A 19,007-nucleotide genomic window follows, 5' to 3' on the forward strand; every position below is an offset into this window, starting at 1 on the left:
TATATAGTAGCCTCACCTAAGTCTAGACCAGGTGGAATGGTATCACATGGCTCAGCCAGGGCAGACATCCATCCTAAGTGTAGTAACATAAACAGGTCCGCTCCTTGCATATTTTAATCCACATCTAACCATCCAGGCACCATCTGACACCTTCCCATGATGTAACTATAAGTGTCAAATTCAAGGTGGATCCAGGGAAAATAACACCTAATACAGATCAAGCACAACCTATTCTCATAGGTTACAATATCTGCTTAACTAAATGGATCGATTCTATGGGTTCAGATTCAGTGTAACAAACTCAAACCATATCAGATTTGATCATGTTAATGAGTTTACATGAACATAATGAAATTACTCCAAATTTAGAATTGAAATTGGAATGGATTTGTCTCAAGGTAACCTTGTTGCAGCATTCCTCCATTTAGGGTTCAACCTGTTTAAGCTTGACTCGAACTTGTTCGTAAAAATAAATGAGCCGAGCTTGAACAAGGGTTCAGGCTCGGTACACGTAAACGAGCCAAGATTGAACAGGTAGTCCAGCTCAGATAGGCTTGATAAACCCGATCAAGCTTGGTTCACATAGTTATATAAAGAAAATAGATTTTATATATGTATGTTATTTTTCTTTACATGAACACAAAAGGAGGTTTTACCTTAGTGGGTAAAACGGTGGACTTCTTTGAAAGTGGCTTGGGTTCAAATCCCACCACTTTCTTTTCTTTCAAAAGGTGGTTTTGACATAAATTTCAAAAAAACTTTGAAAACTTTTTTCATAGACGTGTTCAGCTCGAATCAAGCCGAGCTTTGCTCAAGCTCGACTCAAGCCGATCCAGGGCATAGGCTGTTCAAGCTCAGCTCGAGCTCAAGCCAAGCTTGAACAGCCAGTTCTTCTTGAGCCGAGCCGAGCCAGCCCAAGCTTGGCTTGAACCTGGCTCGTGTGCATCCCTACCTCCATCCAGTATGAAGATCCCTCTTCCTATCCTAATCCCACTTTGTCAGAATTGGTTTTGGTTGAAAGCATGAGCTGAATATATGTGAACATGCTCTTGTAGTAGTCAAATATTTAGCTACCAATGCTAATAGAAATGTGCTTTGTTCCATGATTAAATAAATAAAGAAGGAATTACGGAATTGAAACTGAGTGCACTTCAAAATATAGCCAAGCATTCATTCAAGCATTTGCTGGAAAAACATATATACTTGAGTCTATTGCAATACATAAATCTAAGGAAGCCTAATGCAAATGCACAAAGGGAGAAATGTTCCTAAAGAAATAGATGCAAATTTACTAGCTCATAGCATTAATTATACATTTTCATCAAACACCCAGAGACATTATTAAATTCACAGAGGATCACTTGAACCATAAATACCAAAGTATGATACAGCATGCCAGTTTTTTCTGCTACAACGGAAAATAGAGAACCAAATACCTATGCTCATCAACCTTAAGCTACTTGTTCAAAAAGTTGATATGTTGAATAACTTGAATTGAATAATGTATGAGTACATAGACTGCTATTCACAGGTAAACTTGTAAATATCATGTAACAGTTATATTTACATGACACTGCAAAGAATGTCATTTCTTAATATGTCAAAAATGTCAATATATCTATTAGAGAATCTCAATCTTTTAAAATCTCCTAGTTCCCATTTCATCTATTGTTATTATGTTTTAGAGCATCGTGTGATACTCTTTCACTTTTATTGACATATTTGACTTTAAGAAGCCATGGGCACATTTTTTTCAGGTGAAAGACAATGACCAGTGTCAAGCAAGCTGTTGCTTCCTTGACATGGATATGTGAAAGAAGGAAGCATAGGGTGTTTGAATGATGCATGACCAAATGTGAAGCATGCAATAATTTATCAAAAGACATCATTGTTTCACATTTCAGGTTGCCCTTTTATCTACAATATCAATAGCATGAATGGACAGAATTGAAGGTGCTTGACAGATGTTTGATGAAATGTCTCATCATCTGTGTTGAAAGACACACCCAACCCTAGGTAGAGAGAGAGAGATAGAGGGAAAGATAGAAGAGAGAGAGAGGGAGAGACGGCTGCACAGAGAAAACACTTCTTACATTATTAGGGCTTCTCTCTATGTTAAATAGAGAGAGGCTAAAAAGAATAATTACATCTTAGCCCATCATGAAAACATATTTTCAAATAGCCTCTAATATAAAAAGACTTAACATAAAACCACCTATTCTCAACAATATCAAATAACCTTAAAACTTAAAACCTCTTAATCTCAACACTCCCCCTCAAGCTGGAACATAGATATCAATCATGCTCAGCTTGTCACAACATTTTGAGAAATTTGGTCTCGCCAGGGCTTTGGTAAAAACATCCGCTACTTGATCTTCGGAAGATACATGATCGGTGCAGATAAACCCAGCTTGAATCAGGTCACGAACATAGTGACATTCAACTTCAATATGTTTAGTCCTTTCATGAAACACTGGGTTGTTGGCAATATATGTAGCAGCCCTATTGTCACACATCATCAACATAGGCAGAGGTACTTTCTCCTGAAGCTCGGTCAAGACTGATTTTACCCACATAATCTCAGCTGCAGTCTGGGCCATTGCTCGATATTCAGATTCAACACTCGACCTGGCTACAACGGTTTGTTTCTTACTCCTCCAGGTAACAAGATTTCCTCCCACAAACACACAAAATCCAGATGTTGACTTCCTATCTTCGACAGATCCTGCGTAATCTGCGTCAGTGTAAGCAACCACATCCAAAGATGGATTTCGTTTAAACAACAGACCTTTACCAGGAGATGACTTTAAATACTAAAGAACCATCATAGCTGCATCCCAGTGAACTTTTGTAGGTTTGTCCATGAACTGACTAATTTTACTCACGACTAATGAAATGTCAGGTCTAGTAACAGTCACATATAGCAACTTACCCACCAAGGATCTAAAGCTGGAACTATCCACATAGTCAGACTTCTCATCGAACATGTGAGTTTTGGGATCCATTGGAATATTAGCTGGCTTAGCTCCTAGCATTCCAATCTCTTTTAATAGGTCCAACACATACTTTCTTTGAGACAGCACTAAGCCCTCTCTGTTTCTTGCAACCTCGATACCCAGAAAATATCGAAGGTGACCAAGATCTTTAGTAACAAAGTGCTTCTGAAGATGATCTTTTGTTGCAAAAATATCTTGGGCACTGCTCCCTGTTAATATGATGTCATCGACATATACCACCATAACAACAATTTCAGTACTGGTTTTCTTGATAAACAAGGAATGATCTGAAGTTGACCTGACAAATCCAAAGCTCGACATTACCTCAGATAATTTGTGAAACCATGCCCGCGGACTCTGCTTCAGGCCATAAATGGCCTTCTTCAACTTACACACCTTCTGACACTCCCCCTGAACCTCGAAGCCTGGGGGTTGTTGCATGTAGACAGTTTCATGCAAATCCCCATACAAAAAGGCATTCTTGACATCCAACTGAAATAAGGGTCATCCATGGTGCACAACAACAGAAAGAACGAGACGAATAGTGCCAAGACGAGCAACTGGGGAGAAAGTTTCAAAAAAGTCAACCCCGTAAGTCTGAGTGTAGCCTTTTGCAACCAACCGGGCTTTGTACCGTTCAATCGACCCATCCGAGTTATATTTAATGCTATATACCCATTTGCAGCCTACAATATCTGCATCTGCGGAAGGATCAACCAAGTTCCAGGTGCCTCGAGACCATAGGGCATCCATCTCATCACGCATAGCCTGCATCCAATTGGAGTCGACTAGAGCATGACTGTGATGAAGCGGAACAGACGAGGCAGACAAAGCAGAAATAAAATTCTTCATAGATGCCCCAAGATTAGCTTCTGATACAAATTGTGTGATGGGGTAAAGAGTGCACTGTCTCTTTCCCTTGCGCAGAGCAATGGGAAGATCAACATCAGATGTAGGGGCAACAGTTTGCTCAGAAATACTTACCTGAGGAGTAGGAGGTGATGGCGGCATGGAGGTAGGAGGCACCCTGTGCGTGTATACTATGGGAGGGTTTCAGAAGCGAGACACACCCGACACTGGAACCAAGGACTGAGGAGGAGGCGACTCTAACGGAAAGGGAGGAATCGGCAGAGGAAGGATATCACCAAGGCTCTCCTGTAGTCTGGGAGTAGAGCTTGAAAAATAAGGAATAGACTCAAAGAAGGTAACGTCCGCACTAACATACTCTTTATGAGATATAGGGTCGTAGCAACAATATCCTTTTTGGTTCTTAGGATACCCAAGGAAAACACATTTAATAGACTGAGCAGCAAGTTTATCTCGATCTGGACCCAGCTTATGCACAAAACACACACATCCAAAAACTTTAGGGGGGATAGGGAAGAGAGGAGCCTCTGGATGGAGAATTTGAATAGGGTTCTGGTCTTCTACAGAGCTTGACGGCATGCGATTTATCAGAAAACCAGCTGTCAGAACCGCATCGCCCCAGTATGAAGCAGGCATATTGGATTGAATCATAAGGCACCGAGCAACATTAAGGATTTGTCTATGTTTCCTCTCAAGCACCCCATTTTGCTGGAAGGTATGGGGGCATGTAAATTGAGGTTGAATCCCATTACCAGAATAGAATTGAAGTAAGTCTTTGGATTTGAACTCAAGAGCATTATCAGTGCGAACAATTTTAACACATACATCAAATTGAGTTTTTATCTCGACAATTAAAGATTTAAGAATGACAGGACCTTGAGACCGATCTTTTAACAGGAACACCCACGATAACCTTGAGAAGTCATCAACAATAACTAGATAATAACGACATTGAGACCTATTCGGAATCCTACTCGGACCCCACACATCGACATGAAGAAGATCAAACAATCCTTGACTTGACGAACTCTGACTAGAAGGGAAAGAGCTTCGACAATGTTTTCCCAATTGACATGTTTCACACTGAAAAGAAACTGAGGGAGGTATATGAGGAATGACACGACGAAGTTTTGTCACTGGAAGGTGACCCAAACGATGATACCACAATAGAGGACTTGAGGATGATGTACCAGCAGAATAGGCCAAAACTTCTGGTTGGTGTAGGTAATACAGACCACCTTCCTCATAGCCGCCACCAATCTTTCTCTCTGTCAGCAAGTCCTGAAAGGTGCACCCCATAGGATCAAAAATCACTCTACAATTCAAATCTTTTGTCATTCGACTGACGGATAGTAAATTCTGTGGAAACGAAGGAGCATGAAGAACATGCGACAATTGAAGAGTAGGGGTAATAGACATGCTTCCTTGCCCTACAATTGGGGAAGAACTACCATCAGCAAGACGTACCCCTTTTTGACCAGTCACAGGTTTTAAACACACAAAATTACTCGAATTTCCGCACAAATGACCTGAGGCTCCAGAATCAATAATCCACCTATCACCTTGACCAGATAGGCCATCACCTGCCGAGCACACAACTTCCGCAACAGAAGACTTCGAAGTGGATGATCGTAAAGCGAGGAGCTCGTCATATTCAGCCCTGCTAAGCGTTACATAATCATTGGAGGAATCTGCATCTGATTTAACCACTTGAGCCATAATATAAACTAATTGGCTGGATTCACAAAATGAAGAAGCAACCACACGCGCACACCCACAATCAACTACGAACACGACTGTATCAAGTTTTGACTTCACCACTGAAATCTGAGAAACACGACCTGCGACTATTCAGATCCAAACTTAAAATTTTTTTAAAGAAACTTGACCAGCACCTTCCACCTCTACCGCGGATGGCTATAGGTTGCAAATCAAGATCACACATCCAACAAGATAAAGATGTGTTTGGTTTTCAGACTATCACACATCAGTTTTCCGCGACTACACAGTTTTCATACCAGAGATAAAATCTGGACAGGCTTCAAGCGACATAGGGAATAGCGTGTGTTATCACCACGCATCAGCCACTAAGACAACCAGTAGCAGTACTAAACACAGAATCCCTCGACAAAAAAAAATCCCACAAACAAAATATTTTCCCACACTACAGGGAATCACGCCTGCTGCCAAAAAAAATTAACATGTTGCTTTCACAGCACACACGTTCCAAAGATATTTCTGTAATAAATTAACATGCTGCTTTCACAGCACACACTTTCCAGCCAAACAAATCACGACACAGCAGGGAATCACGACAGCTAATATTCATCTTCTGAACTCGAACAACAAAATAGAATCTGAGACGAACTCAGCACTCAGATTCACAACCAACTATAGTATGAGCACGCAGAAACATAGAACTTCAACGCACTCGGCAACAATACAGTGCAGGAACCACGATACTCCCAGCCATATAATCACAGAAACCACGTCAATAAAGAACTCGGCAACAATACAGTGCAGGAAATCACGGCATCACGACAGAGATAAACTCAGCAAGAATCACGGTAGGGAATCACAGCAAGGTTTACGTGGCGCTGATCAGATCTGATTTAAGAAAAGGGCTGCGACACGCAGCTTAAAACCCACAACCGTAACAGGAAGTTTATAACCACCCAAAACTGAACACAGAATTACCAAATCGACTCCAAGCAGCGACTGCAATCTTGGTTTACATACCCAATGATACCAAGTCACAGCTTCAGATCATTGGTTCACGAGCAGCAGCCTCAGCACAACATAGTCACGATCACAAACAAATCACGATACACAGGTTGCAGGCTGATCACGATCCAGCGCCACCACTCCTGCTTCACACTTCACTACCAACATCATCCTTGAGCAACCTCAGCAGCAGCGTCATCCCAGAAGGGAGACCCGCTCTGATACCATGTTGAAAGACGCACCCAACCCTAGGTAGAGAGAGAGATAGAGGGAAAGATAGAAGAGAGAGAGAGAGTGAGAGGGAGAGACGGCTGCACAGAGAAAACACTTCTTACATTATTAGGGCTTCTCTCTATGTTAAATAGAGAGAGGCTAAAAAGAATAATTACATCTTAGCCCATCATGAAAACATATTTTCAAATAGCCTCTAATATAAAAAGACTTAACTTAAAACCACATATTCTCAACAATATCAAATAAACTTAAAACTTAAAACCTCTTAATCTCAACAATCTGCATAACTTCAGGGCTTGATGGATACAATTAAGATGAGACTGGTGAGGTGGGAGGGATGATGCGATAAGGGGGGTAAAAGTTCAGATAGTTAAACAAAGGGGGACAAAACAGAAAAGGGAGATGGAATGAGCTTTTCTCAGGACAGCCTCTGCAGTCTTTGTTTTTTAGAATGAAGTTCTGCCAACAGTCAATGATGCAAAGGGGTTGCTAGGAGAGGGTAATCATATAAGAAGGGATAGTGGGTTTAGTAGGGCTGAGATTGGGTGGTTAGGGAGTAGCAGTGGTGGAAGCAGAAATGGGTTTGGTGGGAGCATCAAAAGGTCATATCGATGGTCCAATTCTCATGGATGTTGTTCAGCCAACACCTTTCAGCATTGATGTGGTTCTCTGTGAAGAATCCTTGCAAACAATCAAGTTTTCAAATAACTTAATACTTCAAATACTCAATACACAAAATAAATGTACAGTGTTTATAAGCTTTACACCACAAAAGAAGTGCAATAAATGCACAGTGTTTATAAGCTTAAGGAGACAACTCCTTACTGTAATACATGCCTACAATGGGCTCACATAGCCCTTATTTATAAGCATACTTAAGAGACGTTGGGCTATTCCCAACGGCTCTTATTAGAGATGTTGAGAATAGGTGGTTTTAAGTTAAGTTATTTTATATTAGAGGCTATTTGAAATTATTTTTCCATAAAGGGCTTAGATGTAATTAGTCTTTTTAGCCTCTCTCTATTTAACATAGAGAGAAGCCCTAATGATATGAATGAACGTGTTTTCTCTGTGCAGCCATCTCTCCCTCTCACTCTCTCTCTCTCTCTCTCTTCTATCTTTCCCTCTATCTCTCTTTCTCTACCTAGGGTTTGGTGAATCATTTCAACATGGTATCAAAGCTAGCGATCGTGGGAGCTTGATTGATCGTGATCAATCTATCGTGGGAGCGTGATCGAAAGGCATCTGTAGATAAGGTCAGCTGGTTAGGTTTAGGTGTAAGATCTGATGACAGATCTGGAGATCTGTCATCAGATCTAAGGAAGCAAGATGCGGTTCCCCCCCTTTTTGCAGTTCTGGTAGCTTCTCTCTACCGTGATCCTCTGCCGTGATTCCTTGCTGAGTATATCTCTGCCGTGATGCCTTGATTGACTTTGCCTGCACTGTATCGTGATTTGGTTGGCTGGAAAGCAAGTTTCGTGCTACGTCGTGATTGGTTGTTGGTCCTTGTTCGCTGTTGATGGTGTGTCGTTGTTTGGGTTTCGTTTTCTGTCGAGATTTGTTTTCTGCTGTGATGCCGTGATCCCTACATTGTATCGTGATTTGGTTGGCTGGAAATCACGGGTCGTGATTTGGTTGGCTGAATATTAGCAGCCCAAGTTCCCTATTGTATCGTGATCTGGTTGGTTGGAAAGTGTGTGCTGTGAAAGCAGCAGGTTCCTTCTTTTTTTTAAGCAGCAGGCGTGATTCCCTACAGTGTGATCAAAGCACAGTCGATCGTGGAGGCTTTCTTGATCGTGATCAAACTTCGATCCTATAAATATTTTTTCCAATCAGGTCAGCGATTAAAAATTTTTTAAGATCTGATGACAGATCTGGGCGTGGATGCTTGTTGTGGGTTTCGTAGCTCCTCGGTGTTGTCTTTTTTGTTTTGTTCTCGTGACTACCTACTGCCGAGTTGGTAGTTCCTGCCGTGATTCTGCAAATGTTTGATTGTTGTTGGTGAGTTCTCGTGACTACCTACACTGTGAGTTCTCGTGATTCTCGTGACATCTTACGCTGGGAGTTTGATTGTTGTTAGTGTGGGAAAATAGGTTGTTTGTGGAATTTTTTTCCAAAGGATTCTGTGTTGAGTATTGCTATTGGTTGTCTTAGTGGCTGATGTGTGATAGTCTGATCAATAGACACATCTTTATCGTGTTGGATGTGTGATCTTGATGTGCAACCTATAGCCATCCGCGGTTAAGGTGGAATGTGCTGGTCAAGTTTCTTTAAAAATTTTAAGTTTGGATCTGAATAGTAGCAAGTCGTCTTTCTCAGATTTCATTGGTGAAATCAAAACTTGATATAGTCGGGTTCGTAGTTGATTGTGGGTGTGCGCGTGTGGTTGCTCCTTGATTTTGTGAATCTAGCCAATTAGTTTATATTATGGCTCAAGTGGTTAAATCAGATGCAGATTCCTCCAATGATTATGTAACGCTTAGCAGGGCTGAATATGACGAGCTCCTCGCTTTACGATCATCCACTTCGAAGTCTTCTGTTGCGGAAGTTGTGTGCTCGGCAGGTGATGGCCTATCTGGTCAAGGTGATAGGTGGATCATTGATTCTGGAGCCTCAGGTCATTTGTGCGGAAATTCGAGTAATTTTGTGTGTTTAAAACCTGTGACTGGTCAAAAAGGGGTACGTCTTGCTGATGGTAGTTCTTCCCCAATTGTAGGGCAAGGAAGCATGTCTATTACCCCTACTCTTCAATTGTCGCATGTTCTTCATGCTCCTTGGTTTCCACAGAATTTACTATCCGTCAGTCGAATGACCAAAGATTTGAATTGTAGAGTGATTTTTGATCCTATGGGGTGCACCTTTCAGGACTTACTGACGGGAAGAAAAATTGGTGGTGGCTATGAGGAAGGTGGTCGTCAAAAAGGGGTACGTCTTGCTGATGGTAGTTCTTCCCCAATTGTAGGGCAGGGAAGCATGTCTATTACTCCTACTCTTCAATTGTCGCATGTTCTTCATGCTCCTTTGTTTCCACAGAATTTACTATCCGTCAGTCGAATGACCAAAGATTTGAATTGTAGAGTGATTTTTGATCCTATGGGGTGCACCTTTCAGGACTTACTGACGGGAAGAAAAATTGGTGGCGGCTATGAGGAAGGTGGTCTGTATTACCTACACCAACCAGAAGTTTCGGCCTATTCTGCTGGTACATCATCCTCAAGTCCTCTATTGTGGCATCATCGTTTGGGTCACCTTCCAGTGACAAAACTTCGTCGTGTCATTCCTCATATATCTCCCTCAGTTTCTTTTCAGTGTGAAACATGTCAATTGGGAAAACATTGTCGAAGCTCTTTTCCCACTAGTCAGAGTCCGTCAAGTCAAGGATTGTTTGATCTTCTTCATGTCGATGTGTGGGGTCCGAGTAGGATTCCAAATAGGTCTCAGTGTCGTTATTATCTGTTAAAATGTATCATTCAACATTTGTAATATTATATATATTTTATATATATAAAGGATAATACATATTCATATATGGTATATATGCATATGTATTATCCTAATTATATATATAAAATATATATTTCACTATTTATAGGCATAGGGGTAGTTTAGACATTTCACAGTTTTACGCATATTCCATTTGGAATATGTTTGTAATTTTCTTTTTAATTTTCCTTTTTTTGTGGTTTGAGCCACCTAGGGAGGTTCCCCAAAGAGTCGTTGGGGAGCCCCCAACGGTCACAAATGTGACCGTTGGGGGCTCCCAACGACTCCTTTGGGAGCCCCCTAGGTGGCCCCTCTCTTGTGTTATAAATAGGGGTCTCCCCCTTGTAATTCCTTAACTCCTTGGAGGAGCTTATGCTCCATTGTATAGGGTTTTTACCCTCTTCTCCCTATTTCTTCAATAATATTCAACTTATGACTTTAAGTCATATTTATCCCTTTTATGGGTTTATGTATTAGCACTTGATGTGCTTGTGTTGTTCCCTTAAGTGGGTGTATTCGCACTTAATGTGCATGTGTATGGGTTCATTATCGAACCTAAAATATTCAAAGTCACTTTCTAACATGGTATCAGAGCCTGGTTACGATGGAGTTGTCTCTTGGCGCAACGGAAAGCGTGGTGCTCAAGAAATGTTGAAGTATTCTTTGTTCCTTCTCTTTTTTTGGAAGTTTTTCGGTATGTATCTCTTTTCTTAACATATTATGCATTATGAAACTATTTTTTGCACATTTAGTGTTTTTTGATAATTGAATCATTTCCTTTTAGTATATTTTAAAAATATCTCTTTTTAATTTTGGTAAACGTGTTTATTGTTCAAATATATAATTCTTGTTTATATAAGTTATCGATTCCTCATTACATATTATAGTAATTTATGTTTGAAATTACATATAATAGTAATTTATGTTTTTTAAAATTGTTTTCAATTATGTGAGATTTATGATTCTTCCGTAAGAATTTCGTGATTAACCTATAAATTAACTTTTTATATATATTTTCTTGCTAAATTAATGATCTTTGCTTAAAACTCTTGTGTATGGTTTTTAGTGTTTTTTTGTGAAAAAACAAAAAAAAATTATATATATATATATATATATATATATATATATATTGATATAATGAGAATTTCTCGCATCTAAATATTTGTTGTTTATTTTAAAAATCTTCTCACACTCTATAGAGTGCATAGGGTATCTATTGCATCCTTTGGTATAAAAGATTTTCATTATTTTGATTTTTCCTCTAAGGATGCCTACATTGGCCATAATATGGTCTTCCTTGTCTTAAATTGCATATGATTGCATAATTAAAGCTTGAGAGTCTCAAGCATTTGTTTCTTTTTATGAAATACATGCTTTATTACATGTTTTCCTTTATTACGCTTTTTGCGTATTTTGTTCGAGTGATTGTTAAAGTGTCTTTGTACACTTCTTTTATAAAATATTTATGCTTGTATGTGTATTGTCTATCCATAGACATTTTCACATAGTACTCTCTTTTCAATAAAGAGATGTTTTTATTGCCTTCTTTAGGGCTTGTGTTTGTTTTTATCCCTAAATGGACTTGTAAGATTGTTTCTTTTATCATTATAAATGCTTCCGTAATATCTTAGTACATGTTGTCCTAAATTTGCACATTTAAGATTATTGCCATTTTGCATCTTGGTATACATATAAATTGCTAATTATAAAGGCTTGATTTATTTCTTGGATTATTCCAAATCCTTTTTCCCACATGACATAGCTTAAATATTTTATGTTATGTTGATTAAGTCTTTTTATAATTGTTGAGAATAGGTGGTTTTATGTTAAGTTCTCTTATATTAGAGGTTTTCTGAAATTTTACTCTTATAAGGACTTAGATGTAATTTTTCCTTTTTGCCTCTCTCTATTTAATATAGAGAGAAGCCCTAATCAAGGTTAACGACATTGAGTTTTTCTGTGCAGCCGTCTCTCTCTCTCTCTCTCTCTCTCTCTCTCTCTCTCTCTCTCTCTCTCTCTTCCTCTCTCTCTCTCTCTCTCTCTACACAGGTGGCTGCTCCTTTCTGCATGGTATCAGAGCCAGCGATCTCGGGAGCGTGATCACGAAGAGGACTGATCTTCACCAACGAAAAAAAATTTCAGACTGCGAGAAAAAAAAATCAGGTTTGTTGTTGCACTAGTGTGGAAGATCTGATAACAGATCTGGGATGTTACCCAGATCTGTCGTCAGATCTAAGGATGGATGTTACCCAGATCTGTCGTGATCTCCTGGAGCTGTAAACAGTTTTTATCTGTTTTTTTTTTCGTGGGATTTTTTTTTATCTCCTGTCGTGATTTTCTGGAGATTGACGAGTTCCTGCTGATGCGTGCCTGCTGTGATTGACGTGCCATGATTGACTAGTTCCTGCTATTTGGGTCACGCAGCAGGCTTCTGTGCTGCTGTGTCGCAGCCGTGAGTTGTTGGCTGTCCCTGCTGTTTAGGCCACGCAGCAAGTGTTTGTGATATTGCGTGCCAGCCGAGAGTGTCATGTTTTCTGTGTTGATTGCGTGACTACCGTGATTCTGGATTTTTTTTGTATTTGTTGCGTGTGACCGAGATATGATTGATCTATTTAATTGTTTTTTGAAGACTGATTGGCAGTTATGCTTTATATGTTTGGGGAACAGCAGTTGTCGTATTCATATGTGTTGCAACTGAATATTATTGTTGGTCGTGGTGTGTTTGGGTGCAGCAATGGTCGTAACTCCCTGCTGGGGTGAGTTGTGTTTCGTGTTGTATTAGTTTCAGCTATCCATTTGTCGTGGAAGCAGCAGGAGTGATTACCTGCTGGTTGTGGACTGTTTTTTTTTTTGTGGAAACAGTAGGGTTGATTCCTTACAGTGGTGGAAAATTCTACTTGAATACTTGTTGTTCTAGAGAACAGTATGGCTGAAAATTCGAAATGTGATTCGAAAATGGAACAGATTGGGGAGTATAAGGCTTTTGCCAACCACTTCTCGTATGGCTCTTCCGTTAGGTTGAATGAAACCAACTATGCCCGATGGTCCAGAACTTTTATGATGTCGGTATCTGGACATCGTCGAAAACACATTTTGTTGGAAGGCGAACCCACTGAGAAGTTGGGAAAATATGTTACTTGGGATGAAGATAATGACATAGTTATGTCATGGATCATGAATAGTGTTGAACCCCATATTGCAGATGGATTGATCTACTATAATTCAGCCAAACTGATGTGGGACAATCTTCGTGATACATACTCACAAGAAACGAATGTGAGTCGTATCCTGCAAGTCGAACAAGAAATATATAATTTGCAACAGGGAGATCAGACCTTGGCCCAGTACTATACTTCTGTCAAAGCTCACAGGCCTCTTTGTTGCTCAAAGCAAAAGGATCATCAAGAACAAACCATGGTTGCTCGTTTTCTTACAGGTCTTTCTTCAGATTTTTCTGTTGCAAAAGTTCAAATGTTGACTGGATCAGATGTTCCCACTCATGTTGATGCTTATAATCATCTGAGTAGACTTGCGATCTCTCTGCCACAGTCTCAGCCTGTAACTCAGTCATCTGCTCTTGTTGTCCCATCTAGTTATGGGCGTGGAAATATTCAGAATATCAGAGGACGAGGACGTGGACGTGGTATGGGAGGCAGAGGAAAGCTTCAATGTACATTCTGTGGAAAATCTGGACATTTAGAAGATCGTTGCTGGGATAAGCATGGTCGGCCAACATCTTCTTCATCAAAGTCATATACTCCTAAAGCAAATGTGACTACTCTCGAGGCAACAAATGTACAAAAGAATATCGCTGAAAATGAAAGTAGTATCACCCTTAGTCGTGCAGAATATGATGAGCCGATAGCTCTTCGACCTTTGAGTTCCACTCCTCCTGTAGCTGGTGTTGCATATTCAACCGGAAATCATCTTCATACGACTGATAGTAAGTGGGTTATTGACTCTGGTGCTTCCAGACATTTGTGTGGAAATTCACGTGTTTTTTCAGATCTTAAGGATATTAAGGCTCAGCTTGGAGTCTCCTTAGCCGATGGGAGCTCCTCCCCGGTTGTTGGTCAGGGAAATATTTCTATATCCTCCTCATTACAGTTGAATAATGTTCTTCATGCTCCAAACTTTCCTCAAAGTTTACTCTCTGTTAGTTGCCTTATAAAAGAAAAAAACTGTAGAGTAATATTTGATCAAATGGGTTGTCATTTTCAGGATTTGCTGACGGGGAAGAAGATTGGTGGAGGCTATGAAGAAAATGGAATTTACTACCTACATCATCCAATGGGTTCTGTTCATGCTGCAGTGGAACATTCATTCAGTCCTGTTCAGTGGCATCGTCGTCTTGGTCATCCTTCATTGTCAAAGCTTCGGTCGGTCTTTCCTCAGATTCCTTCCACCACATCATTTCAGTGAAGCATGTCAGTTGGGCAAGCATCATCGAAGTTCGTTCCCTTCTAGTCAGAGTCAGTCTAGTAATAAAGTTTTTGAACTTCTTCATGCAGATGTATGGGGTCCTAGTAAGATTCCTACTAGGACTCAGTGTCGTTATTATCTTGTTATGGGTATTTTTAATAAAAGAACGATCTGAAGTTCCAAGTCTTATCAAATCCCTAATTCTTGAAATAAAAACTCAGTTTGAATCTATTGTCAAGATTGTTCGCACTGATAATGCTCTCGAGTTTAAATCAAAAGGTCTGTTACAATTTTACCAAGATCATGGCATCCAACCCCAAACTTCATGTGCCTATTCATCTCAACAAAATGAGGTGGCTGAACGAAAACATCGGCACCTCCTTGATGTTGCCAGGACCATTATGATTCAATCTAATGTTCCTGCGTTATACTGGGGTGATGCGATTACCACTGCTTGCTATCTGATCAACCGCATGCCTTCGTCTTCTGTGGGTGATCAAATTCCATTACATATCCTCAAACCTAATGCTCCACTTTTTCCTTTATCACCAAAAATATTTGGATGTGTTTGTTTTGTACACAAACTTGGCCCTGACCGTGATAAATTAGTCGTTCAAGCTACAAAATGCATATTTATCGGTTATCCCAAAAATCAAAAGGGCTATCGATGTTATGATCCTATTTCTCGCCGAGAGTATGTCAGTGCGGATGTATCTTTCCTGGAATCCTCTCCATATTACTCTATTTTCGGTTCCCCGCTGCAGGTTGATTCAGCTGAGTCTTTTCCATTACCTATACCTCCTTTTTCTTTGGAATTTGTGCCCTCATTACCGAACCAAACTTCATCCTCTTCCAGATTTAATAATCCACCATTGGTATATGTGCGTAGAGCTCCACTTCCACAAGAGCCTTCATCTTCTTCTTCTCATAAGGTAAGTTCTACTGACAATTTTGATCTTCAGAATGATGATAACAGGCCTATTGCTCTACGAAAGGGGACAAGACAATGTACCTTATATCCCATATCTCATTTTGTCTCCCATGCCAGAATTGGACATCAGATGAAGTCTTTTATCTCAGCCTTATCTGTTGAAACTATTCCTCTGAACTATCAACAGGCAAAACTTGATACTCGCTGGAAGTTGGCTATGCAAGAAGAAATGACAGCTTTAGTATCTCAGCATACCTGGGATCTAGTTGATTCTCCAGCAGATGCTGACATTGTTGGATGTAGATGGGTATATACAATAAAGTACAAATCTGATGGTTCTATTGAAAGGTACAAGGCCAGATTAGTCGCGAAAGGGTATACTCAGACATATGGAATTGACTTCTTTGAAACTTTTTCTCCTGTTGCACGGATAGGTACCATCCGTCTTGTTCTCTCAGTAGTTGTTCAGCATGGTTGGAGCTTGTGTCAATTAGATATGAAAAATGCATTTCTATATGGGGATCTATCTGAGACCGTTTACATGCAACAACCTCCAGGATTCAAGGTTGAGGGGGAGTGTCAGAAGGTGTGCAGATTGATAAAGGCGATTTATGGCTTGAAACAAAGTCCTCGTGCATGGTTTCAAAAGTTGTTTGACGTGATGTCAAGCTTTGGCTTTAATAGACCAGCAGCAGATCATACACTTTTTATAAATAAAACTAGCTCTGACATAGTTGTTATGGTGGTATATGTGGATGACATCATTCTTACAGGAGATGATGTGAAAGCTATTGAAGCCACAAAGGCTCATCTTCAAAAACACTTTGTTACAAAAGACCTTGGTTCACTCAGGTATTTTCTGGGTATAGAAGTTGCTAGAAGCCGTGAAGGGATGGTTTTGTCTCAACGGAAGTATGTTCTTGACTTATTAAAGGAAACGGGCATGTTGGGAGCTAAACCAGCAAATATTCCCATGGACCATAAAGTTCAATTGTTTGAAGAAGGGTCAAAACCAGTTGATAGCAAAAGCTATCGCTCCCTAGTAGGGAAGTTATTATATGTAACTGTGACCAGACCAGATATTGCTTTAGCAGTAAGCAAAGTTAGCCAGTTTATGGACAAACCAACTGAGGTACACTAGAATGCAGTCATAATGATTCTCAGATATCTAAAATCCTCTCCTAGAAAGGGGTTATTGTTCAGGAAAGGTGGAACTCTGGAGATAGTAGCCTATTCTGATGCTGACTATGCTGGATCTGTAGTAGATAGAAAGTCTACCACAGGATTCTGTGTGTTTTTGGGAGACAACTTGATTTCATGAAGTAAGAAACAAAATGTGATTTCCAGGTCGAGTGCAGAATCAGAATATCGGGCTATGGCCCAAACAGTTGCTGAATTGATATGGGTTCGCACTGTTCTTCATGATCTTCAGGTGAAGCTTTCCTCTCTAATGACCATGATGTGCGATAACAAAGCGGCAACATATATAGCAAACAATCTTGTCTTTCATGAGAGAACAAAGCACATTGAGGTTGATTGCCACTATGTAAGAGATATGATTCAAGCTGGTCATATCACTACAAAATACCTAAAATCTGAAGACCAAGTTGCAGATATGTTTACAAAGCCTCTTGCTAGGCCAAATTTCTCCAGATGTTGTCACAAGCTAAGCATGATTGATATCTATGCTCCAGCTTGAGGGGGAGTGTTGAGAATAGGTGGTTTTATGTTAAGTTCTCTTATATTAGAGGTTTTCTGAAATTTTACTCTTATAAGGACTTAGATGTAATTTTTCCTTTTTGCCTCTCTCTATTTAATATAGAGAGAAGCCCTAATCAAGGTTAACGACATTGAGTTTTTTTGTGCAGCCGTCTCTCTCTCTCTCTCTCTCTCTCTCTCTCTCTCTTCCTCTCTCTCTCTCTCTACACAGGTGGCTGCTCCTTTCTACAATAATGATCATGATTAAACATAATTTCGTATATATACAACATTATTGTCATATGACATATTGTTGTGATTAATTATGTTGGACGTTTGATTCAATTTTTAATCGGTCCTCTTTTCTTTGAAAAATGATTCCTAAAGTGTTTATTGTCTTTTTGTGGCATTTATATTTGTCCATCACATGTTATTTAATGCATCATTTGTTTGGCCTTATTATTGTTTTATTAGAGATGTTTGTTGAGGTGAGTTATGGGCACCTCGTGTTATATTATTCTAGATTGTCCACTTGCCATATTATAGATGGTTGTTGAGGTAAGTTATGGGCACCTTGGGACTCTAAAATGATTTGTTATATGATCTCTAATTATGAGTGTGTCACTCATTTTTTCTCTTTTGGCCATTGATCTAATGGATGCTCTCATTTATATGTAAATATGATGGATATATGGTGTTTAAAACCTTAAATGTTTTAAGGTATATTAAAATCAAGGTTTTGGGGATTATTGCCCAATCTTTTATTGTTTATGAATCATATGAGTGCATTTGCACATTTGTGATTTCGTGCTTTTGTGCACAAGTATTCCATATGTTCTTGGTGTGTGTATGTTCACACATTTATTTTCAAGAATATTGTTCTATCGGTTGTTGTATCTTGTTGAAGATACTTTTACATAGTTTATTCCAAAATGTTATTTTTATGGGTATTCTTTTTGAAGAATATTGTTCTATTGATTCAAGGTTTGATTTATATATATGTTTGTCATTACAAGTTTTATTACCTCAAAAGTCTTCTCCTTTTATGCCCCTTATCTAAGTGTCATCATATGTAGACAAGAATTTTATTACACCTTCGTGTGTTGGTAGCCCTTTGTTGGCTTTTGCTCTCTTGGTCTAGTAGCTGAACACACTTGTCTTGAGTGTTATTATATGTAGACAAGGCACGTTGATTCACACCATGGTGTGTGATTTTAGCCTATGTTGGCATTTGTGTCCTTGTTCTAGTCGTTGAGATGTATGCCCATGGTTGGCTTATTTCACTCATTTCAAGTGCCATCTTATATAGACAAGAGATGTATTGTGTTTTTGCCCATGGTTGGCTTGTTACTCTTGTTTTAGTAGCTGAACATACTTGGTTTTGAGTGTATTTTTACGTAGACAAGAGATGCTTTTGGTCCATGTTGGCGTGTATTCTCTTGTTCTTGTCGTAAATGCACTCATTTCAAGTATTATTATATGTAGACAAGAGGTATTTTTACACACCTTAGTGTGTGTCATTTGGCCTTTAATGGCATTATATTTATATTCTTGATCTAGTAGCTTATACACTTGATTTACGGGTTTTGGAGGACTAATGAGGCAGTTGCTTGTAGTGGATAAACTATTTTTGAAAATTACAAAATTTATTG

The 19,007-nt window shown here is 39.4% G+C and overlaps 1 protein-coding gene across 1 annotated transcript in view; it reads right to left on the reverse strand.

Annotated features, from left to right (window-relative positions):
- LOC149832089 (L-serine--phosphatidylethanolamine / L-serine--phosphatidylcholine phosphatidyltransferase-like) overlaps window positions 1-19,007 on the reverse strand; it is a 110,980-nt gene that overhangs the window by 78,886 nt on the left and 13,087 nt on the right. The gene's annotated exons all lie outside the window — the stretch shown is intronic.

This window comes from Nuphar pumila, chromosome 7, assembly GCF_984573655.1.
Source record: "Nuphar pumila chromosome 7, dmNupPumi1.hap1.1, whole genome shotgun sequence".
Classification (NCBI taxonomy): domain Eukaryota; kingdom Viridiplantae; phylum Streptophyta; class Magnoliopsida; order Nymphaeales; family Nymphaeaceae; genus Nuphar; species Nuphar pumila.